This window comes from Lacerta agilis, chromosome 13 (genome assembly GCF_009819535.1).
Source record: "Lacerta agilis isolate rLacAgi1 chromosome 13, rLacAgi1.pri, whole genome shotgun sequence".
Taxonomy (NCBI): Eukaryota; Metazoa; Chordata; class Lepidosauria; order Squamata; family Lacertidae; genus Lacerta; species Lacerta agilis.
This window is the reverse complement of record NC_046324.1, coordinates 5106138-5130690: the sequence shown is the minus strand read 5'-3', so window position 1 is coordinate 5130690 and position 24553 is coordinate 5106138. Positions and strand designations below refer to the sequence as shown.

Sequence of the window (24553 nt, the reverse complement as noted above, 5' to 3'; positions counted from 1 at the left end):
CCTCATTCCATGTGCAGGATCCAACTGGACCATCCATTGTATCTGTCTCCCACACAAGGAGTTGGGCAACATTTACCACACCCAGGTCTGTGAGGGCAGCATGCTAGCTCAGGAGGTTCGGGGGGTGATGGAAGGTGGCTGAAGCTAACCCTGGGCCACTTCGCGCCTGAAGCAGATGCTTCCCTCTGCCTAACGGAAGAGCTGATCCTGACAAGCTGTTGGTGCAAGTAGTCAATCCAACATCCTGTGACAATGAGTTCCACAGACGGCGTTTGGAGAACGCTGTTGGAAGGCCGCTTTTTGAGCGACCCTGCACCCACTCCAATAGTTTTATTCTCTGCATGACCAGTTGCGGTTGAGGAGGTGTCCAGCCAGCCTTCCAATGAGAGCAAGGCGTCAGGCTGGCACGGAGCAGAGAGAGAGAAGGAGAGGCTTGAGGGATTGCTACTGTTAATGGTTAACGTTCATTTCTTCCTGTTCCACTTTCTATAAACAAAGGACGGTCAAGGCAAGCTCATTACTGTAAACCGAGCGCCTCCAAATTGGCAGTAAAATTGGAGTATTTACTCTCCTGCCCATATAAAGTACCTCGTCCAAACTCTTGGAAGGGTTTCAAATCTTGAAATCCAGCAGCTGGCGGCTTTACAAGCACAACCTTATGTTTAAATAACTCACGTTTTGAAAGTTTTAGGCGTTTGGTGTCAGGTAGTGCCATTCCTCCACCGGCTTCCCTCCCCACCAAGACCTCGGTTCTTAGACAATAAATTTGAGCTTGCTGGGGCTTTTAAAGAACTTGTCCGGTTCCAGTGGTTGTTGATTAAATGTTTAGAGCCTGTACATTTGATCTGACTTTCATTACGGCCAGTTCGTAAAAACGCCACGGGGCTGGGCAAGCGATGACACATTGCCCAAACAAGGAATCCCTGCAAAGCCTCAAATTGGGTTTTCGTTTCCCTCTTTTATTTCCTTCTTATTTATAGTGACCATTGTAGTGGGTAACTTTAAATCAAGGGGACTATTTGACAGCAAATGTTGCTATCAGTGGATTATATATAACTCATCCCAAGGACCAGATGAAAAACGGATAACCCCAGGAATGGAAGGGCTCGCCTCCGTGTAAATCATGCTACAAATTGAACAACACCCAGAGAGGGCATTGTTCAACTTCAATTGTGAACCCTATTCAACGTTTACTATTCCCCTGGAATCAATGTTAATTAAGGCTGACTGTGGCCATAAATCAGCCATTGGGTTTTACAACTTAATTCTGCTTTAAGTGTGTGTGTGTTGTGTGTGTTGTGTGTGTGTGTGTGTGTGTAATCTCCCAAGAGTTTGCTGAGGTCATGTGTTTTGGTTTGAACCCCAGAGTTACATTCCGTGGTTTGCTAAAAGGGGTGTCATGTGTTTGCTATGTGGCACTGTAAGCAGTTAAGTAATTTAGCTCACGGGGGCACGGTCCATGGAACTGAGCCAAATTGGAAGGGGGGGCAGTAGGAGGGAGAGAAACACTTGATATATTTTGCAAGTAACACAGAAAGCACATAAACATTAGCTGCTATCGCCTCAGCTCAGAAACTAACTGCAGCCCAGAGCTGAACTCCCAATGTCCCTGTTCTCCCCTGGCATCTGGATTCCGGGATCTCACCCAGTTCTTGGGAGAGGGAAGCAGGAATAGGAGAGCCCCCCCCCCCCCAACTCACCCTGTGAATGCTATTTTTACTGGTGTTTCATAATTAGGAAATTAAAATGCTGAAATGCTGCAAGCCACTTCAGCCTTCAGAAAAATAGAGGGATAAATATCTAGAAAAGGCATGTGATTGGCCCAGTTCTTAGACTGGAGCCATGAAATGTGCCCCCCAGAACCCTTGCAAAGCTGCCAAGGATGCTGGGGCATGGCTGTGGCAGAGTGCACCCCCTGCAAGGCAGCCTTCCTCATGTCCTCCCTCTGGGTTTCCCACTGGCATCTGGAAAAAGGGTGCAGGGCTAAGAAAACCACCCTTGATCCAATTCCATAGGGCTCTCCTTGTGGATCCTTCCTTGTCCTCTGTGGAGGAGGTGCTCTGGATCACTTTGCCCAGAGAGGGAAGAACTTCCTTCCTTCCTTCCTTCCTTCCTTCCTTCCTTCCTTCCTTCCTTCCTTCCTTCCTTCCTTCCTTCCCTCCCTCCCTCCCTCCCTTCCTCTGCAGGGCAAAGAGGCCTTCTTGCTACTCATCCCTTTTCTAGACTCCTTTCAACTGGATTAGTGGCACTTCAAAAGCCCTTGCCCAGTGGCCACAGGCAGGGGAAAGAAAACGAGTCAATGCATATCCATGGTGGGTAAAGGATGCTATCCTCCTGCCGGTCCAGTTTCCCCTCAAAATGACTGTCAATCTCCTGCAAGGAATCAGAGGCCTCCTGCATGGTTTGCCAGATGTGCAAACTGCATCAGAATGGGAAGAGGTGCTCCCATTCCAACCTGTCCTGTGCACTTGTGGACCACAGCTCTGCTCTTCTGGCCTTTGTTTTCCCCTGCCAGCCCAATTCTAGGACATCATCAGCCAGGGCTTCAGTCAATGGTGCTGGCTCCTCACACCCCAAATCCAAAGAAAAGGGGCCTCACAGCCTCAGGCTGACAGAGGCAACCTCTACTTAGGAGCTGGCACAGAACCCCAGGATATCACACAGATCCATCTACCCTGCAAGGGGGCAAAGCCCCACTGATGGCGCCTACCTTTAAACTGTGGCAACAACACTATTTATAACCTCTCATGTAGTGGGTTGTCATAGAGGCACCTACAGCCTTCAGGATCATAGCCTTGGAATTGGGAAACTGCCAGCAGACTGTCTCCAGTTGCTGCTGGGAGGAAGAGTCAGCCAATTCTCTCCAGATTTCCTGCCTGCCCAAACCATGGAGTGTCGTTGGAACAGCTTGCCTCATGAAAGAGAAACCACAGGGTGATCTAAAGCAACCGGCCAGCCTCCACTGTTCCAAAATAATAAGGAAATGGGAGACAGCTAAGCAGAGTATAAGATATTCTGCCACCCATCACAACACCTAAACCACCCATTGCCTCGTGTTATGAAACTAAATGGAATAACGGCCCTGTGGACACATCCTGGTCAGTGTTGAATACAAAACTGAGAATGAATGTGTCTCATCTATTTCTTAGCGACAAGTGAAATGAGGTTCATTCACATTTATGGAAAGAGGAACTTCCCAGTGCCCAGGGGATTCACTTCAGATAGAAAACATAAATCCCACACTGGGCTTTCTTTTCTTTGCAGCTAAGAAATCATTGTATAAAACCTACCCACCCATCCCAGTTTCAAATTTGACATTTCCCTGCTGTATTCTGTATAGAACCGAAGTGGTGTGGGGGTTTGAATACAAATTCCTTCTAGCATCCAACCCATTTGGACAGGACAACTTTTTTTAAAAAAAAACCCACTCATGAACGGTAATACATCCACTGAGTCTCTTTTTACTACCATCTTCTTTTAAACTCTGCAATTAAAAGCGACCAAATCACAATCACCCCTGGCCAACGAATCAACACGGATGGCATGCAGTGTAACCTTTCATTTCCTCTCTTGAAATATGTCCTGGAACGACGTGCGAGTGAATAATTTTCATTCCTCCTTCAATATTGATTCGTGGTGATGTCATCAGGCATCTGCGGCGACCTCCCTGGAGCACCAGCAAGAACCTCAGCCAGTGGACAGAAATTAAGCCCGAGCCCGAGCCCTCGGGTCCTCCAAGGTGGAATTATTTTCCCATGGATTTAATAAACCATGTTCTTGTAGTTCTGCAATTCCATAATGTGTTTTTTTTCCGTCTCCCCCATACAGGAAGAGGATTTTAACATCCACATAATAACAGCTTCCCATAGGAGAGAAGCATGTTTTTGGATGAATTGGAATTTCCTAGCTCCCTTGATTTAGTAGCTGGTTATAGTTTCAATTCCATCAAAGTGATCCCTTTTTCATATGAGGCTCGTTCCTCCAAGAGGGTTTTTTGTGGGGGAGGGGGGGAGGCATCGGATGCCAAAGAAGCTTAAGGGAGGAATCTCAGCTGTTTGGCCCCAAGCGACCATCTCGTGGCTGCAGGAGCTGAGTGCATAATGACACTTTTTGGGGATAATTTTGGAGGCATGCAAAAAATCCAGCAGCCCCCGCTTCCCTTGGTAAATATTTCATAACACCGAAGATACCTGGCACCTGTGCCTCCGGAAATTTCATATCCTTCATTTCCTCTCTGTTTGGAAGCTTTTCAAAAGCTCCAGCGCTGAGCCTGGCAAAGGAAAATCCTCCCCGACCCAAGGTGTGGTGCGTGATGCGTTTTGATTTCTCAGGGCTCATTTGCTCTCAAGCACATGGCTGTCCTGATCCGACACAAGCCCAAACCTTCCCGCCAGGGAATGACGATGCATTCCTGGGATCAGCTACCCACCAGCAGCTGCCTGAAGAATCCTTCCCAATGAACATTTCGCTTTGGAGGAATTTGGCCTTGGGGACTCATCACCAGCGGAACTTTGTCCTTCTGCAGAGGCCATCACAGATTCTGGAGAAGGTGGAAGACGGTCACCCGGACCCTGTCTGACTCTGACACCCACACCCACACTCTGTCCCCAAAGTGCCTGGCTGCTGCAGGTTTCCAGATATGAGGTACAGGGAATAGAGACCCAGAGCTTGTTGGCAGGGCACAGATTTGGCACAAAGGAAGGTCTCAGGTCAGCCAGAAGAAGAGAAACTTGAGGGGGGGGATCTGAAAGGCTGTCGGTCCCACAGAAGGGTGCAAAGGAGGCCCCAGAGGGCACGCCTAGAGCGAAGGGGCTTAAGAGGCAGGAGGGGAGATCTAGGATAAACATCAAGAGAAAGGCCTTGAGGACAGGGGGTTTGACGAGGTGGCTTACAAGGCCTTTCACAACCCCACGGTTCTGTGGTTCAACCTCTGATTAAAAAGGATCCCAGGAAGTTGGAGATGGGAATAGCCTCTTTGTCAAGAACCCCGGGAAGCAGCTGCAATACCGGGCCAGCTGGGTGACAGGGATGAGCAACTATAAAGACAGCTTTGGATGTTTTCTGTACCTGCTGCCTCCTAGACACACACACACACACACACACACACGGCCCTGAGGCCCAGGAATGCTTACTCCTCCTCCACTTTTTGCTGGGCTCAGTCTGCAACAGATTTCACCTCCCTCCCTCTCTCACACACACACAAACACACACACACAGTGTAGACACTTCTACGTAGACAGATGAAGCTACCTTCGATGATTTTTAAACATCTCATTTGTATTCTGCCCTTCTTCATCCTCACAACAAACCTGTGAGGCAGGTGGGGGTGAGGTGAAGTGAAGTGAAGGTCTCACACTCATGGCTAAGGAGGAATCTGAGTATCCTAGTCGTCCGTCCGTCCGTCCCCCCTTGCCCATCACTTAGCTGCGTTGACCCAGGTGAGACCCCTGATCTCTCTGGCCCAATACTATCTCACTGAGCAGCTCCAAGAACCCCTCTCTCTGCTGCTTTAGAGGCTGGGGGTGGACCCTGAAACCTTCTGCATTCAAAGTAGGTTTTCTGTCCCTGAGCCAAGGCCTGTCTTTGGTAAAAGGAGACAAGCGCACAGCTGCACATTTTTGCTCATGGACACAACTATCATGTCAGGACCATTGGTCCGCCTAGGCCAGTATTATATGCTCAGACTGAAACAGCAGCTTGGGCAGGGACTTGGGCAGACAGGTATTTCCTGCCACCTGCTGCCAATTCCTTTGGAAATACTAGGGATTTGACCTCAGGACCTACCGGTAATCCATGCCAAGGGTGGGCTCTGCTGCTAAGGGAAGTCCTGCAGTGACCAAGTCAGAAGTTAAGGAACCAGAGCAGGTTCCAAGATGCTGGTGATCAGAGGACAGCTGGACCAGAGGTTGGCAGAGGAGCCCACCAAAGCACAACCCACAGCACCAGGGTCTATAGGACCAGAGCCAGAACCCTCACAGTCACCTGCCTTTGGTACCTCCCATGCTATCTCACCAGTCAAATGGCATAGGGACCACACTAGGGCAGAGGACTGGCCCTTCCAGGGGCTCTTGTTCTCCAAAAAAGGGGCAGAACCTAAGAGGGAGAGTTTCAAAAGGCCTCAGGTCACTTCCAGGCCTCCTTAGAGCAAGCAGCTCCCTATGAGCTCTCCATGGTGCTGCTTTCCTCCTCGCTCCCCCCCCACCACCACCACTTGAGCTCTGCAGGACAAGAGCAGGGGAGATCCACAAGAGAGGTGCCACACATAAGAAGGCCCCGGCTCTCAGTGCCTCATCTGAGAAGACAAAGTTGACAATAACATGGCAGGATTGAGAGCTTTTAAGTTTAGAGAAGATGATACATAAGGAAAGGCTTGATAGAGATTTATAAATTTATGAATGGAATGGGAGGTGTGGAGAGAGAACCTTTTCTCCCTCTTCTATAATACAGGAACTCTCAGTGACATTCCTCAGCAACAGATTCAGAACAAACAAGAGAGAGCCCTTCTTTGCACAATATGTAACTAAATGATAGAATTCACTATAATACTGTTTTATTTGTTTTACAAATGGTATATTTTATTGTTGTGACCTACCTTAGACCTCACAGTATAGTGCAGGCAAGAAATCCAACAAACAAACAAGCAAATAAGATGCCATTAAAACAGAGTGCTTGACTAGATCAGTAGAGCTTGGGGTCTGGTTCAGAAGGATGTTGTCTTTTTGTCTTCTTAATAAAACATAAAAGGTAGGTGCCGAATCTTTCTGCAGGAACTGCTCTTCTACACTTGGTAGAATGTGCCCCTTTTTGCAGTAGCACTGAGATTGTCTGTGTATCTCTGTTATTTTTAGGTGAAGACCTTCCTGTTAATCATCAGCTTTGGAAAATGCTGTCCTTGGGAAGACATTTGTAGTTAAACACAATCTCTCAATATTTATTCCTGAAAAAGCAAAAAGAGGGGGGGGGAGGGCCTCCTTCTGTTTAACTTGGAAGTCCCTCTTCTAAGCACATATGAGAAACGGCTGGAATGTCAGCTTCATCCTCAGTGGCCCCTTTTGGCCTGATCGCTCTCCGTGGCATGATAAATCACTGGCCAAATCCTTTACCTTTGCCTGTTTGATCTCAGCTCAGCAAGACCCGGTTTTGATGTGAAGAACACTCCAGATCTCTTAGGTCAGAGACAAATAGCAGAGCCTGTGACCTGCAAAGAGTGGCTGTTCGATTAGGCCCAAGTGAACCATCAGGAGGCAGCTTTGGGATGAGGGTTTACTCCGGCAAGCCTCCCGCCAGCCTCCTTAATGTCCCCCAATTCTCCTGTTAGAGCATTTCAAAGCCAGCTCTGCGGAGAGCCTGTGCAGGATATGTCTCTTTGTGTCTGGTGGCTCTAAAACAAAGTTTTAAAAACTCCATGGGAAGAGCTCAGGAAGGATTAGCTAGTCTAAATGACTTCTGGCATTTCAGTGCAAGCAGCAGAATACATATCAACACTGATTGTGGTGCCTATAATGGAGTATTTCTAATGTTAAGTTTGCACATGTGGTTCCAATTAGCCTCCCCCCACCACCACTACCACCATCAAGATGCGCACACAGCACAAACACACACACACTCTCTCTCTCTCTTTTGGTTGGCAAAAGCATCTTTCTGATGTTCACAAATTCATCTGCTCAGAAGGATGTTGGTGATTATTATTACAGTCTATAATTAGAGATGGGCCGAAGCAGCAAAGAGCAGGAGGTGCTCCGACTGAGGATCGTTTGTGGGTAGACCCTTTCTTATAATTTAGCACAAGCATTCAACAACTTCAGTTGAAATGGGAGAACAGGAGTTCAGAAAAAGGACAGTTTTGGATCCATCAGGATTAGGTTACATCATATTAAAGAACATTTACTCGCTGCCTTTTGCCACCTGTGACATCTTTGGTGAAAGGCATTAAGCAAACTTTGGGTGATGGCAGCAGAAGCTGGAAAAGCCACATTCCCCCCCCCCAAAAAAAAACCCTTACGGAGTCAAATGGAAGATCCTTCCCACTGCCTTGCCTGCCAGAGAAACAAAAAGGAGTTTGGACCCTTTCTCCTGCACGAAACCAATAAAGAAAGATTTAAACATTGTGTTCCCAGTCCAGCTGGATCAGACCAAAGGTCCACAGCACCCTTCTTCCTACCAAGAGCTACCCAGACGCCTCCAGGAAACTCGCCACCAAGACAGGAAGACAGCGCCCAGCGCCTGGTATTAAGTGATAGGTGTCTTCTGGAGCGTTCATTGTCAGCTGTCATGACTAAAAGCCCTTGGTAAAACCTCTCCGCTTTTATGAATGCCTCTAAACCTTATTTAAATGCTTCTAAGCCAGTGGCCTGAGTTTGGCCAAACTGTGAGAGGCAGTGAAAGATAGGCGTACCTGGCGTGCTCTGGTCCATGGGGTCACGAAGAGTCGGAAACGAATGAACAACAACAACAAGCCAGTGGCCATCTTCCCTTGCACCTGTGGCAGTGAATCCCATAAGGCAGCTCATGGTTGTGCAAAGAAGCGGTTCCTATTGCTGGCCCCCTTTTCTTTAGGCTCCGTTAGCTGGCAGGGCATTGCTGGCCCTACACAGTTGTTTCCTGGTGATGATCCGATGGACACAGATCCCCTCCACACCCCCTACTGTGCAATTGCAGTTATGATTCCTTGCTTTGACAGTACAGGAATTGGAGGTTGCTAAGACAAGAGCATCGAATCCAGGGCACCTTTCTGACTCTTCATGGCTACATTAAGACGGGGGGTTGTCAAGCGCCTCCCCTGTTTTTGCAGGCATGACAAACTTTAAACCACAGAGTCTAGGACTTGCTGATCAGAAGGTCGGCGGTTTGAATCCCTGCCACGGGGTGAGCTCCCGTTGCTCGGTCCCAGCTCCTGCCCACCTAGCAGTTCGAAAGCACATTAAAGTGCAAGTAGATAAATAGGGACCGCTCCAGCGGGAAGGTAAACGGCGTTTCCGTGCGCTGCTCTGGTTCGCCAGAAAGCGGCTTTGTCATGCTGGCCACATGACCCGGAAGCTGTCTGCGGACAAACGCCGGCTCCCTTGGCCTATAGAGCGAGATGAGCGCCGCAACCCCAGAGTCAGACACGACTGGACCTGATGGTCAGGGGTCCCTTTACCTTTACCTTTACCTCCCCATCCGCACCCTTCATTTAAGTCAGCATCATGCCACTTTTAAAAGCCATGGCTTCCCTCAAAGCACCCCAAGGACTGTAGTTAGTTAAGGGCCCTGGGAATTATTAGGAGACCCCAAGGTAGGGTGCTAGCCTCACCTTTGCCCAGTCTCCATCAGGCCACTAAGGTTGGGGGCATTCTCTCCCCAGGCCCCTGTGGGGCAGTGTGAGGAGGCACCTCTCTTTGGGGGCAGCTCAGACCAGGGGTAGTGGTAGCTGCTGCCTGGAGGACGCCCAAGGAGAGGGGAGAAGAGAGGAGGCTGAGAGAAGAATCCACAAAGGAGGGCATGGGCGTACCCAGGGGGGCAGGGGGGCAGCTACCCCCCCAGAAGCAAAAAAATAAAAATCTTAAATGGTTATCGGCAGCCTAAAAGGGAAAAAAAGCTCTCCTAAAAAAGCTCAACTACTGGTCTTTCTCCCCCTCCCAAAATCTCAGTAACAATTGAGCTCTTGGCCGACACTCTGTGTGTGTGTGTGTGTGTGTGTGTGTGTGTTGCTTGGGCTGATTGTTGCAAAGGAGCTTTGGAGTTCCCTTGCTTGGTGAGTAGTTCCTTTGCGAGGGCTGAGGATCCTGGGAAACTGAGATTTTCAGCCATTTGGGGCTTTCTGTTTGGGGGGGGGAGAGTTTTTCTGTTTTTTGAAGCTGTTTTTGTTTGCTGTTTACATAATGTGGTCAGTAATCTAAAAACAAACCGAACCCCTAAAAAACAGGGCATTCCTTATCCCCAAAAAAGGTCAACAACTTTGAGCTGAACCCCAAAAAATGGAGGTAGATCACAGTCTCTTGGGAGTTTGCCACCCCTGGTATAAAACATGTAACTAGAATAAAATTTTTTAAAAAAATCAAGCAAATAATTGTAATAACTACCGTAATAAAGCACTGCTATAATTATATATAATTTTCCTAAAATTTTGGTTTCATTCGCCTTTCCATGCTGAAATGTCACAACCTGAACGACCATGGCTTGCCCCCTCCCCTAGTTTTGATCCTGGGTATGCCCCTGAAGGAGGGTGTCTGAAAAGGGGTGAGGGGCTGCTGGCTCTGCAGGCAAGGGGTGACATAACTGGGCTCCTGAGACTCACAGTGTGTTTCCTCACAGGGGAACCGCAGAAAGAATGTAGTTGGTCAAGGGAGCCGTGGACTCAAAAAGGTTGAAAACCTCTGTTCTAATCTATTGTGAGATTGGGGGGGGGGGATAAAGGCCAGTGTGAACAACAAATTTCTATTTGCCACTAAATTCAAAGGGGACAACAGTGCTCAAGGTGTAAATTAAAAACATACGTTTAATTCTTCACCAAGTGCCTAATATTAAAAGGTAGGGGAACTTTCCCCACCCTCCAGCAATTTCTGTATTTAAAAAAACCCAAATGCACAAAAACAGAAAGGATTTTCAAATCCCACCAATGAAATTAAGGCTGGGTTGATATTCAGTCCCTAGATTCCTGAAAATATGCTTGTCCCTGTGAGAACAGGGCCTGTTTTTCTGTGACTTTCTTGCCTCCCCCTTGTCTTGGCTGAAATCGAGGCAGAGTCACCACCAACATCCTCATGGCTCTGCCTGAGGTGAGATAACGTAGAGCTGGAAAAGATGCAGAAAGAGGCAACCAAAATGGTCAAGGGGGTGAAACACCCCACAAAGGGAAGGTGAAACATTTGGAGTGTTTCAGTTGGGGGGGGGGGGACTGTTCTAGAACTATGCAAAGCGCTAATGCAAACAAGATCTCCTCAAAAGGGTTGAAAATCCAGTCCGAGTGGGTGCGAGTCTCTCTTGACTGGTAATGAATTGGCAAAGCAAGTCGTACATAAACACTTGAAGAGGAAACTTTCCTCTCTGTAACGATGAGTGAACCACTCCCAGTCTCTATTGAGCCCTCGTCTGATAGTGTCAAATCTGCAACTGAAGCTTCACAGCATGGCCCTGTCATAACTTGGCAGCCATCACTGGGGAGGGATAAGGCAATGTTTTGGTGAAGCACACTGTAACTATTTACTAATAGGTGGCCAAACATCAGACCGCAAGAGTTTCTTCCTTTCATTCACTCCAAAGCCAACATGGAAAGCGACGTTGAGGCACTTTTTTGAACCACTACACCTTCCCCACGAAGATGATGCTTTGCTTCGTTTTGTAGGAGCACAGGAAGCTGCCTTAGACTGGAATGGATCTAGCTCTCTGTTCTCTACAGCAGGAGTGGGCAACCTCAGGCCTGTGGGCCAAACGTGGACATACGCTACACACAGTCCAAAACATTTGCCCACAAAGGCACAGACTGGAAAGGGTTGCCTTTCTGCCTGCTGTACAGCCTGGGCCGAAATCACTTGGCTCTGATCCTGTCTCTGTGGCTGGTCCAGAACAAAGTGGGAGAGACAGCCAGCAGCTGTATTTGGAAATGTATCCTCCACGGCTTGGCCTATCAAGCTGCATCAAAGTTCAAGAGCTGTATAGGAAAAGGCTCTCCAACACCCCAAAACACCACTCATGAAGCTTGTTTGCAGGACATGCTGCCCAAACTGAAAAGCCCCTTTCTTAAAACACGTGGCAGCCTCTCCTTGGAGCTGATGCAAAAGCACTTGACGCATGCCCAGAGTGCCTTTACTGTCCCTTGACGCTTTAGATGTCCAACAGCTGAGCCCCAGAGGATCAAGTCCCACTTCCAATTAAGCTGTGCACCTGGACCCTGCTGTGTTTCCTGAGAGTAGCAGGCTATATCGGCCTCTGGAGCTCCAGCCAGAGGGGAAATGCTCACACTTCCCCGCCCTGAGAAAGAATGCAGCAGACATCCAGATGGGGGCAGGATGAACCGAGGGGGCTCAAACGCCTGCCTTTGCTCACTGGTTCCCCTCCACAGCTGCCTATCCCCCCTGTCCAAGAGGCTGGGCCCAGGATCTTGCCATGGCTGGCCTCTGCTGCCAGGAGTGCCCTCCCAGGGGCTAGCAGCTGCACAGCAGGGTGGCCACCGGCAGAAACAACCTTTTGGCTTCTCTCTCTCTCTCTCTCTCTCTCTCTCTCTCTCTCTCTCTCTCTCTCATGCCTTTGCTCCTTTCCAAGAGGCAGCCACTTCAAGAGCTTGCAGTTGTCCGGGGTGCCTCAAAAATTCCTGGACCCCCAACTGCAAAAGCTGAGCTCTTTGGGAGCAACCGGGAGCTTGGAAACATGGCACCAAAAGGCCACACAAAGGCTTTAAATCAGCAGGAGGGTTTGGAAGGCCCAGGTAGTGGAGCCATGCAGGGCCGTCTCATCCATAGGGGCTAATGGCGCAGCGCACCAGGGCGCCGCCCCCAGGGGTGCCCCCGCGAGCCCGCCGGCATACCGGACGCCCCCCTCCCCCACCCGCGCTCGCCTCCCATCCCGGGAGCACTGGAAGGGCACGCAGAGCCCCACGCCGCTCCAGCGCCATGCCCCTCATCCCCCGCTCGCCCACCCCCCCCCCTCCCAAGGGGAGGCGGTGGAGAGGCAGCACCCCGGGGGCGCCGGAGGGATCGCCGCGCCACGGCGGCCAATCTCCCTAAGACGGCCCTGGAGCCAGGCCACTGCCACAAGTTTCTGTGCATCAGGCCACTGATAAAGCACCCTTCCCCTCCCCCCGCCCGCTGCTGCACCCCACATTGGTACTCCACCAGACCTCTTCCTCCTTTTCCCCGGCCTCCTCCCTTCATTATCAAATTTTAGTTGTGAGCTTAATGGGGCAGGCAGGGGACTGTTCTCTTGACCACAATGTGTCACCAGTCATGATCCAGACCCAGGTCTTCTGCTTGGCTGAAATGGGTCCTCCTTGCGCTGTGATTAGGTGGCCCTCGAGACATGTGCTTTATTGCAGTGCATGCATTCCGCACCATGTTCTTGACCCAACAATACTGCACAGTTGGTGGATTTACCCTGCTTTATTAGTTGCACTAGGACGCTGGTGGCGCTGTGGGTTAAACCACAGAGCCTAGGGCTTGCTGTTCAGAAGGTCGGTGGTTCGAATCCCTGCAACGGGGTGAGCTCCCGTTGCTCGGTCCCAGCTCCTGCCCACCTAGCAGTTCGATAGCATGTCAAAGTGCAAGTAGATAAATAGGTACCGCTCTGGCAGGAATGTAAACGGCGTTTCCGTACGCTGCTCTGGTTCACCAGAAGCGGCTTTGTCATGCTGGCCACATGACCCGGAAGCTGTACGCCGGCTCCCTCGGCCATTAACACAAGATGAGCGCCGCAACCCCAGAGTCGGACACGACTGGACCTAATGGTCAGGGGTCCCTTTACCTTTTTTATTAGTTGCACTGCAATGCTTCCCCAATGCCTACGCACTACTGCTAATGTTGCAGTCCTTAACTTTGTAAAGACCTCCTTTCAAGCCACTGGCTCAGTCCTCGCAGGGGACGTAGGGAAGCTCTGGACAGCATCTTAAAAGCCTGGGGCCTGTGAGCTGGTTCTTTGATGCCCCCTACAGGCCAGGGCCTTCCTGGCAAAAAGCTTCAGAAAAGGGCAACCAACATGATCGATGGAAAGGAGCACCACCCCCACCCCCCCAATGAAGAAAGGTTGCGTCACAGAGAAAAGGTGAGTAAGAGGCAACATGATAGAAGTTTGTAAACTTCTGCATGGGATGGAGAAAGAGGACAGAGAAATGTTATTCTCCGCTCATAACACTAGAATTTGGGGACATTCAATGGAGCTGAATGTCGGAAGATTCAGGACAGTTAAAAGACTGGACTTTTTCCCACATACTGCATGGTTAAACTATGGAACTTGCTTCCGCAGGGACAGTGATGGCCAGCAACTGGGATGATTTTAAAAACACATCAGACCCATTCATGGTAGTTCAGGCTATCAATGTTTACTAGTCATGGTGGCTATGCTGTATCTCCACGGTCACAGGCAGTAATGACTCTGAATGCCAGTTTCTGGAAACCACAAGAGGAGACAGGGCTGTTGTGCTCAGATCTTGCTTGTGGGCTTCCCAGAATGGACAGTCATGCAGCTGGCCTGATCCAGCAGACTCTTCTTATATTATTTTCTTCAGACGGGGTGATCAAAACTGTGCCTGCTATTCAAAATGCAGCAGCACCAGAGATTTACTTTTTTAAGAAGGCATTATGAGACAATGCTGTTTTATTCTCAGTTCCTTTCCTAATTGTTCCCCGTATGATCACCTCTTCCATGATTAGAATTTCAACCTTCATTACAAAGAAAGAGGGAAAGAAGAAAGAGCAAGTGGCCACAAACCAATGAGGGGAGCTTGAAATAGAGTGGTCTGGATTGTTTCACACAAGAAAAAAACAGAAAGAGAGAGGGGGGAAGAGGGAGAGAAAGGAAGAGGGAGAGAGATCTGAAATGCAGTGGATGGAGACAATTCCATGGCATCCCATTACGCCTGGCAATAAACTATGTAGGGAGGACAGGAATGGTTGGGGGAGGAATTCTGCCATTTCTCTCCACCAGGAATGTCTGCATCAAGAACTCCCTGCAAAGCAAACAGTCTGTCAAATCTGAACCCTTTCCTGGATGGCTCTAGGCTTCCAGATCTGCCCTGGTGGCATCTGAAATGTGGAGACCTTAGAGGAGAAGCCACCACAAGGGAGTCGGACAGGTAATTGCGGAAGGGAACCCCTCCCTCTGAAGGCATTTTTTATTTAGAGCAGCCTTCCCCAACCTAGGGCCCTCCAGAGTTTTTGGACTCCCATCAGCCAGTTATTCAAAACATCTGGAGAGCACCAACAGGATGGAGAAAGCTGATGTACAGAATATCTCAAGGAACAACTGGTCATGGGAGAAGAGATTGCTAAAGTCAAGGTTTTCCCCACTCACCGCTCCAAAAAATGAAACAACAAAAATCAGTAGCAGCTGCACAGATACAACTCTGGGCATTGGTGTGGTAGCAGCAAAGTATGTATGTTAACCCTTCCTCTCTTCCTGTTTCATTTTCCTAATAAAAATATTTGTCCCCCTGCTGCTACTCTTTGCTCCACAAGACAAAATATGCAGGTTCCCTCTAAGGCCAAGAAAGGCTAAAGCAAAGCAGAGAGCAAGGGGTGGCAGAGGGCAAGAACTTGTTCCTGTGTCCTTACCTGGTGAAGAATTAAAGAATCTATAAACCACCATCATTTGAAAATACAGTGGAAACTCAGTTTTCGAGCGTCTCAGAAGCCGAACATTTCGGAAGCCGAACGCCAAAAACCCAGAAGTGAATGCTTCCATTTTCGAACGTGCCTTGGAAGTCGAACGGCTTCCAAGGCGCGTTTCTCAATTTTCACCATTGAAATTGCCGACAACCCTTTGCTCCTCGGTTGTCGAACGTTTCGGAAGTCAAACGGTCTTCCGGAACGGATTACGTTCGACAACCGAGGTTCCACTGTATTGTGGAATTGTACCGAAAAAGAATAACAAACAAGATGCAAAGTTAAAAACCGACCAGCAGGAACAATATACCACAATGCTACCCTGGAAAAGGCCTGGCCTATGATCCTGGGAAGAAGGGAGGCACAGAAATGCAATAAATAAAAAGAACTATTGAAAAAAAACACCAAATAGCTGGTGCAACCCTTGTTCCCAGGGGGTGGGGGCTTGCCTCACCCTTGCAGCTGCCTCCCCTCCAAAAAAAAATCCCCTCTGCTGTAGAACCACTGGTGGGACACTGAGGAGCCACAGCTCTCCAGTTGCTGCAGGTGAGGGACAGGGTTCAAGGTGCAGTACAGACCTGGAAAGGCTGTACAGTAGATGGATTTGGGGAATCAGGGTCTCTGGGAAGGGAACTTGGCAGTGGCCCTGGAAACCCTCTTTTAACCCCCCAGGCCTCACAACCCCTGGAGAGGCCCTGCCTCCAATGATTGCATACAAATGGAAGGAAGGGAGAAGAGATTCCTTGCAAGGTCTAGGCGCATGGAAGTCATTAATATCCTGAGGAAACTATAAATGTAAGCACATGCCTGATATTTATTGCTCATGAGAAAAATAAGCTTAGTAGCAATTCCATGCCCCCCCCCAACTCTATGTTAATTTGCTGGAAATAAAGGCAATTAAAAGGCATCCTGTGTGATGCAAAACATTCTTGTCAAAGGCTGGTGATTCAAGCAGCTATCACAGGCGTGTATTTGTGTGTGTAAGTTAACTGCCAAAATGTTAGGATGTCAGCCTTCTTGCAGCGGGGCCGGGCAGAATACAACGCGCTTGACTTACTGCACCCTGGGGTGCCGTGCGACCATGCAAGAGGGTGGATTTAATTTAAAAAGGAAGTACATTTGAAACTCCCTGCAAGGAGTTCGGAAATTGGAGTCCATAGAATCAGCAGGAAAGCAGGAGGGAACGTAGGCGTCTCTCCCCACCTCCCCACCTCCAGGGCCCTTTCAGGGGGCATTTCTGAAGCCAAATATAGGACAGGAACAGTGGGGTTATGTAGGGAGATGCAAGAATCTCAAATGGGCTCTTTGAACAAAAGCTGATATCCCCCCACCGCACTCAGAGAGAGAAAGAGGAAGAGAGGAAGAGATTGCGGTGGTGAGCCAGAACTAACACAGCTTAAAGGATGCTCAAAGGCAGAGGGTAGGGCTGGGCTTTTAAAAACAAAAACAATGTAAAACACACTTCGTACTAACTTTAAATGCCACCTTGAATGGCCAAAGACATTCAGCTGCAAAGTTTTCTGGCATCGCGCAGAGCATCCTTTGTGTGGGGGCTCACTAGGACTCACCCTCAGCAGTAGTTTTGCACACCAAGGACATTTCTGGGTTTTTTGAGATGGGACTCAGGCCCCTGCTGGCAAATTCAGGTGGTTTGTTGTTGTTGTTGTTGTTCAGTCGTTCAGTCGTGTCCGACTCTTCGTGACCCCATGGACCAGAGCACGCCAGGCACACCTATCCTTCACTGCCTCTTGCAGTTTGGCCAAACTCATGTTAGTAGCTTCGAGAACACTGTCCAACCATCTCATCCTCTGTCGTCCCCTTCTCCTTGTGCCCTCCATCTTTCCCAACATCAGGGTCTTTTCTAGGGAGTCTTCTCTTCTCATGAGGTGGCCAAAGTACTGGAGCCTCAACTTCAGGATCTGTCCTTCTAGTGAGCACTCAGGGCTGATTTCTTTGAGAATGGATAGGTTTGATCTTCTTGCAGTCCATGGGACTCTCAAGAGTCTCCTCCAGCACCATAATTCAAAAGCATCAATTCTTCGGCGATCAGTCTTCTTTATGATCCAGCTCTCACTTCCATACATTACTACTGGGAAAACCATAGCTTTAACTATACTGACCTTTGTCGGAAAGGTGATGTCTTTGCTTTTTCAGATGCTGTCTAGGTTTGTCATTGCTTTTCTCCCAAGAAGCAGGCGAAATTCATGTGGTACAACTAGAGTAATTTTGGGAGTTCTGCCACAACAGACCTGCTTCCGAAACAACAACCACACACCCTCCATAATAGACTACTTGCAGTAAGGGAAGTGGTGGGGAAGTGCCCTGGAAAGTGTGTGGGATATCAACTGTTTGATGCAGCACTGTACAACCATCTCACAAACAAACCAGAACAAATGCCAACCTTTGCGAAAACAAAACCAGGCCGGATGCTCTGACTCCCATCAGGCCCCGTCAGCACAGCAGAGAGGAGGGGAACTGTAGTCCAGAACCTTGCTTATGCCTGGCATAAATGGACTTTTTTTTGGAAGAGCATCAGAAGAACCAATGGTGGATCAGATCAAAGGTTCATCCACTCCAGCACCCAACAGCAAGAAGCCTCCAGGAAGTCCACAGGCAGGGCATAAAGGCAAATAGGTCTTCTTCCATGGCTCTCTCCTGCCAGTAACACACACAGTATTTTGTAGCATGTGGCCTCTGATAGTGCCGTCCCCTGACAAGCAGCCGCTGATGGCCTTCTCCCCCTCTTCTGTGAATTTGCCTAAGTTCACAATGAGTTCCATCAGTGAATGATATACATTATCTTGTGTGAAGAACTTCTTTCTCCATGAATCTGCTCCCTATCAGTGGCACTGGGTGACTATGAATTGTGGGGAATAAAAACCCCTCTCTACCCACTCTTTCCTCATTCTGTGAGCCTCAATCACCCCCACCCCATGGGGTGCAACCCTCATTCACTCAGCCACCTTTAAGAGCACCCAGGCTTTGTCTTCAGGTAGGACTGCCTCAGCCCAGCATCCACCATTACGAGAAGCAGAGGCAGAAGCCGCAGGTTAATGTAAGAATTGTCTTGCTGGTCATGTTGGTGCCCCATCTAGCCCAGCATCCTGTTCTCACAGTGGCCCGTCAAGGGCCATACAAAGCCCACCAGGATCGGAACACCACCTTCCTGCAGTTTCCAGCAAGTGGCAATCAGAAGCATTACAGCCTCCAGCAGTGGAAGTAGAACATAGTTCTGGGTCCAAAACATCTGAAGGGACACCATAGTGGAGAAAGCTGACCTGTCACTTCTGAACTACTGTCCCGTGCCTGTTTTCTTGGAAGGAAGTCCCATTGTGTTCAATGGGGCTTACTCCCAGGTAACAACAACAACAACAACAACAACTTATTATTATTTGTACCCTGCCCATCTGGCTGAGCTTCCCCAGCCACTCTGGGCGGCTCCCAAATGAATGTTAAAACAATACAGCATTAGATATTAAAAATGTCCCTAAACAGGGCTGCCTTCAGGTGTCTCTTAAAAATAGGATAGCTGCTTATTTCCTTGACATCTGATGGAAGGGTGCTTATTTCCTTGACATCTGATGGAAGGGTGTTCCACAGGGTGGGTGCCACTACCGAAAAGGCCCTCTGTCTGGTTCCCTGTAACCTCACCTCTCGCAATGAGGGAACCGCCAGAAGGCCCTCGGCGCTGGATCTCAGTGTCCGGGCTGAACGATGGGGGTGGAGACGCTCCTTCAGGTATACGGGACCGAGGCCGTTTAGGGCTTTCAAGGTAAGTGTAGGATTGCAGCCTAGGAGTAATTGCATCTCAGGGGTACCTTGAGCTTGGGCAAAGCCATCAACACCTTGACATTGCAACTTAGCTGTGACATCTCCCTCGGAAGCAGGGGAGGGGATAAAGGGGCACCCCACCCTCCCACCTTCCACCTCCCCTCAGACTTTCTGCCTACACTGCAGACCACACCAGCCCATTTGACCACTGGTTTGTGCTTACAATCCTGCCAGCTCCCCCCAAAAGTGTTTATATGGAGTTTATACAGCTGGAAGCAAGACAGAAAGGAGGAGATGGTGGCTGGTGCAGCTCCCTTCCTGCACAGGGGCCGACGGGTGTATCAACAGCCTTGTCTTCCATTCATAACACCACTTTGTCTTCCTACCGAGCTGTTTATCTGAGGGTTTAATCACAGAGCTCCACCAGGCGCAACAAGCAGGGGGACACAACTCTAAACAGAGGCGAAAAAGGATGCAGTCACCACACCTCTCACGTCCTGCTTCCCCATCCCAGGGACTTAGCCAATTGGCAGGACAATGTGATGGTTCTTTATTTCACTTTTTCAGAATACATGTGCTAAGTCTCCTGAGAGATAAGCCACTTCTAAAAGGCTGCCTAAAGCTGGGCCTGCAAAATCTGTGTCAAACTGAATTTGTTCCCTGCAAAAATAAAAATATATTTTAAAAACTCGATTCATTTTAATTTTAAATTCCTCCAAAGCACATGGTTGTCGTTTTACATGGTTTGGGAGGATCATAAGAACATCAGAGGAGCCTGACTGGTGCTGGGTGTCACTGAAGGTCCATCTAGTTCAGGGCCCTTGCTTCCCCAGGGGGCCAACCAGATACCTCCAAGAAGTCCAGAAGCAGGGTGTGAGGACAAGTCACTTCTCTCAATGTCATTCTCCCAAAACCCATATTCAGTGTTAGACTGCCTTTGAATATGGAGCTAGCAAAGAACAATCCTGGATAGTCACCACTTAGATGAATCCTCCATGGATGTCTCAATATTTAAAGAGACAGCATGCTCTTTAGGATGATTAAAATGAGGCTGGCTTCTATTCAAAAGTGGAGTTCAAATTAAGCAAACGGAATCTCCTGGGACAGGTAGGTAGGTATGCTTCTTTCCTCCTCAGTCATCTTCAGAGCCAGTGTGGTGTAGTGGTTAAGAGCGGTAGACTCATAATCTGGGGAACCGGGTTCGCGTCTCCACTCCTCCCCATGCAGCTGCTGGGTGACCTTGGGCTAGTCACACTTCTCTGAAGTCTCTCAGCCCCGCTCACCTCACAGAGTGTTTGTTGTGGGGGAGGAAGGGAAAAGGAGAATGTGAGCCGCTTTGAGACTCCTTCGGGTAGTGATAAAGCGGGATATCAAATCCAAACTCTTCTTCTTCTTCTTCTTCTTCATGGTCCAGTAGGGATGAACCAGCCAGCCTTAGGGAAAACCCCAAATCAGTCCCAGGAATACTTTGGAACTCCTGGTTCATGCACAACTACAAGGAATCGCAGAGTTGTGCCCCTTCAGCAGCACTGCAAAAGACCTCGAGGTGCAGAAGATCACTCCTGGCAGGTAAGTCCCGCCCCACATAACTGATCACAAGGCACAGCACCATTTGAAGAGCAATGGCCATCAACTGGGGCGGGGGCAGCCCCCTCAAATATTTTATGGGTGGGTAAAGGGTCCTTGACCCCTATGAGTTGGTTCCTAGGATCCTACACCCTACCTGAATCTCTGCTGGTATCATAAGCTTCAAGGCATTACTTGGAAATAGCTCATTCTTCCTTATTTCTTTGAATATGAGCACACACACATCCTAGTATCCTAACTTTAAGCACACCTACACGGAAGCGAGATCCTTGGGATTTGCTTCTAAGCAAATGTGTCCAGTTACAAGCACCCTGGTGAAGCAAGTAAGAGTATTGACAAGGAGCACTATGTGGCGCAGAGTTGCCTCTCCCCCAGCTTACACCAGGAGATCCAAGAGGATTCCGCCAACATCCCTTAGCTGCCCCTGAAGGAATAGAGCAGGGGTCAGCAAACTTTTTCAGCAGGGGGCCAGTCCACTGTCCCTCAGACCTTGTGGGGGGCCAGACTATATTTGGGGGGGGGTGATGCAAGAGCACCATGAGCCCCAGCGGCTGCTTGCGAGCGGCAGGGGCTGGTGGTGGTGGCGGGACAATGAGCAGCGCGTGAAAGGGCTCAGGAAAGGGGCTGCTTAAAATGGCGGCCGCTCAGCGCTGCTGCTGCTGCTGGCACCAACAAAGCTCAGCCCCCTTCCTCCTCTAGGCAGGGCGGGGAGAAGCCAGGAGGAGGGAGGGAGGAGGCACCGCCGGCGCCGCCATGTAAGGGAGAGGGAGGGAGAGGGAAAGAACACGTGCGCTGATGAGCCACGCAGCGATTCCCAGGCCGGATCCAGAAGGCAATTGGGCCTGATCCGGCCCGCGGACCTTAGTTTGCAGACCCATGGAATAGAGTGATGCATACAAGTCCCTCTGGAGTAGGCAATCAAACCGCTCACTGTCAACATCTCTGCATTACTTGGATTGAGCTTCTGTTAAACTGCCCTTTTCCAGGTAAATTTCATTTTTCATTATGGTATTTCCCCTAAAGGATAACGGTTCAAGCTACACAGAAGAGGAAGAATGTGCAGCTGTGATACACAAGCAAGCAGCCTTTGCAATACGTCCTGGTGCTTCCGAGCCTCCAGCATCAGCCAACAATTCTCCCAACAAACTGGTCCACCTCCTGATGTTTGAAAGATTTATGAGTCACTCAGTGAATATTGCTGTCTTTCACTGCACAATTTAACATGCTGGATTTATTTAATGCAGACCTCTCAGCAATGTAAACAGCTTGTAGATCTAGCAAAATATTTCCTGAACCTTTCCCTACACCCCGCACCCCATCTCAGACTCTGCAGGGTGGCTTTGGATGTTACAAGGAAACACACAAAGGCAAGCTGCCTCCACATTCAGTTCCTGAGCATCTGGAGGCGAATTCGTGCATCTCCTCTCATGGCCAGATGCACCAGCCTTCCTTGTATTTTTAACAGATGAAAGGAGGAGTGTCTTCATCACACACAATGCAGAATTAGCACATGAAACTTGCTGCCACAAGAAGCAGCAAAGGTTGCTAGTACAGGTGGCTGCTGCACAGATGGAGAACCTGTGGCCCTCCAGATGTGACTGGACTCCAACTCCCATCAGTCAGGCCAATGGCCAGGGATGGTGATGGGACTGTAGTCCAGCAACATCTGGAGGGCCATTGACAGCTGCTGTTGGACTACAACTCCCATCATCCCTTACCACTGTTCCTGCTAGCTTGGGATGATGGAAGTTGTAGTCCAGTTAAACCACAGAGCCTAGGGCTTGCTGATCAGGTTGGCGGTTTGAATCCCCGCGACAGGGTGAGCTCCTGTTGCTCGGTCCCAGCTCCTGCCCACCTAGCAGTTCAAAAGCACGTCAAAGTGCAAGTAGATAAATCGGTACCGCTCCGGTGGGAAGGTAAACGGCGTTTCCGTGCGCTGCTCTGGTTCACCACAAGCGGCTTTGTCATGCTGGCCACATGACCTGGAAGCTGTACGCTGGCTCCCTCAGCCAGTAAAGTAAGATGAGTGCCGCAACCCCATAGTCGGACATGACTGGACCTAATGGTCAGGGGTCCCTTTACCTTTACCTATGTCTGGTAGGGTGTAGAAGTCTTACTACTCTGGGAGGAGGAGTGTCTCTGGTGAAGGACACATCTTGCTCCTTCTGTGGTGGTTGGTCCATCTTTGGCCCCCACCCCGCATTCAGCTCTTATCTTTGCATGCTTGCAATAGTTTAACGTGTTTAAGGGCTTCCGTTGAGCATCATCACCCCATTCAGTGATGGGGTCAGTCTATAATGCATCTGGGTGCCCCAGGTGCAAAACAAACAAACAACCAGCCCCCCCCCCCACTAACGAACCCAGAATGCTTTCTGCCAACCTGTTCTCCCGGGCAAGCTCCACTGAAATGACAGAGGTGCGCGGGAGCACAGCACCACTCTTGCGCAACTCTCACTCATTTCCAGGGTTGCGCGCAGGAGAACTTCCCGGTGGATTGTGCGCCCCAGGGGGACAGATCTCCGCAACTCCTAAACGAGGCTCGAAATTTCACTCCTAAAGTGTCGGTCCCCCCCTCGTACCGCCTCTGTATGCAAGTCACAGACACAACTGCGGCGGTCTTTCCACCGAGACTCAGGATTGCGAGAGCCTCGCAGCATCCACAAACTGGAACGGTTGCGCCGAATTCCAGGCAAGGGAAGGAAATCCCGCTGGACGCTCAAGGAACAGCCCAGAAGAAAAGGGAGGCGGAGCAATCAGAGAGAATGGGTGCTGCTATAACTTTTGAGATGCTCGAGGTTACAAGTGATTCCCCCCCCCCGCTCCCCTTCCCCTTCTGGAGGCGATTTGTTCCCTTTTGTTTACAGGAGTTGTCACTTGAGAGAGACATAAAAGTGACCCCACCGGCTGAGAGAATCCAGCGCAGGGCCGTCATTTTCTATCTCCTTGTTTTTCTTTGCAATAAGTGGGAAAGTGGATCCTGGATAAAAGTCTGGCCAGAGCCACGACACCCAATTAAAGGCTTCAATTAGCAATAAATCACTTGCCTGGCCTGCCGAGAGAGAGGGAGAGAGAGAGAGAGAGACCAAGAAAACGGAGCGAGAAAAACAGAGACGGGGTACGAAACTAAGAATCCCCCCCTCACACACCCACACACCATATTTTCTCTTGCAAAGGCAACCTTTTATTTCCATTTCTCGATGCACTGTAATTTTTATAGAAATATGGGCTAAAAAACGACAAGAACTTACTACTGATATACACCATCATTGTGCATGAATTTTTGCAGAGTAACACAGTTCCACGCAGGTAAAGTATTTTTACGAGTGCCACAGCCACTCAATATTTCAGATCAACATTAATTTTGGGACGTGTGGGGGAGCTTTCTGTCCCATCCTCGTGACTTCTTAATCCCAACCCGTCGTCGCCCCCGCTTCTACTTGGGGCGCAAGTTTCTGGTCCTCAAGAATCTGCTCTGGTCCCTCCCGAGTTCGGTGCATATCTTCTCACCAAGGCGACGGTGTGGCCCAAAAATATTTTGGGACTAATTGTATGCTACTGAAACAAGCTGCCGTGAGATAGATTTTTTCATATTTCTACATATCCATATTTCAGCTAGATCACTTTTCTTTCTCTTTTTATAAATAATATCAAGACTGTGGTAGGATCCAGCCCAAGTTAAGCGCTATTAGATCTCACTGATTTCAACTGGAGAGAACTAAGCAAGATGCCGAGCCATCATCACAATGAATGTAAAGATGCTTAGCTATAGATTGTTACAGCACAATTCATACAGTATTTTTTTTACTCAGAAGTAAGTTCCATTCAGCTCAATGGGGCTTACCCCGTACTAGGAAGTGTGTGTAGGATTGCAGTCTCTGCGCATAAAACCACGAGTATTGTGATTA

The 24553-nt window shown here is 49.3% G+C and overlaps 1 protein-coding gene across 1 annotated transcript in view; it reads right to left on the bottom strand.

Moving 5' to 3' along the window:
* ALDH1A2 (aldehyde dehydrogenase 1 family member A2) overlaps positions 1-24553 on the bottom strand; it is a 70917-nt gene that overhangs the window by 44811 nt on the left and 1553 nt on the right. The gene's annotated exons all lie outside the window — the stretch shown is intronic.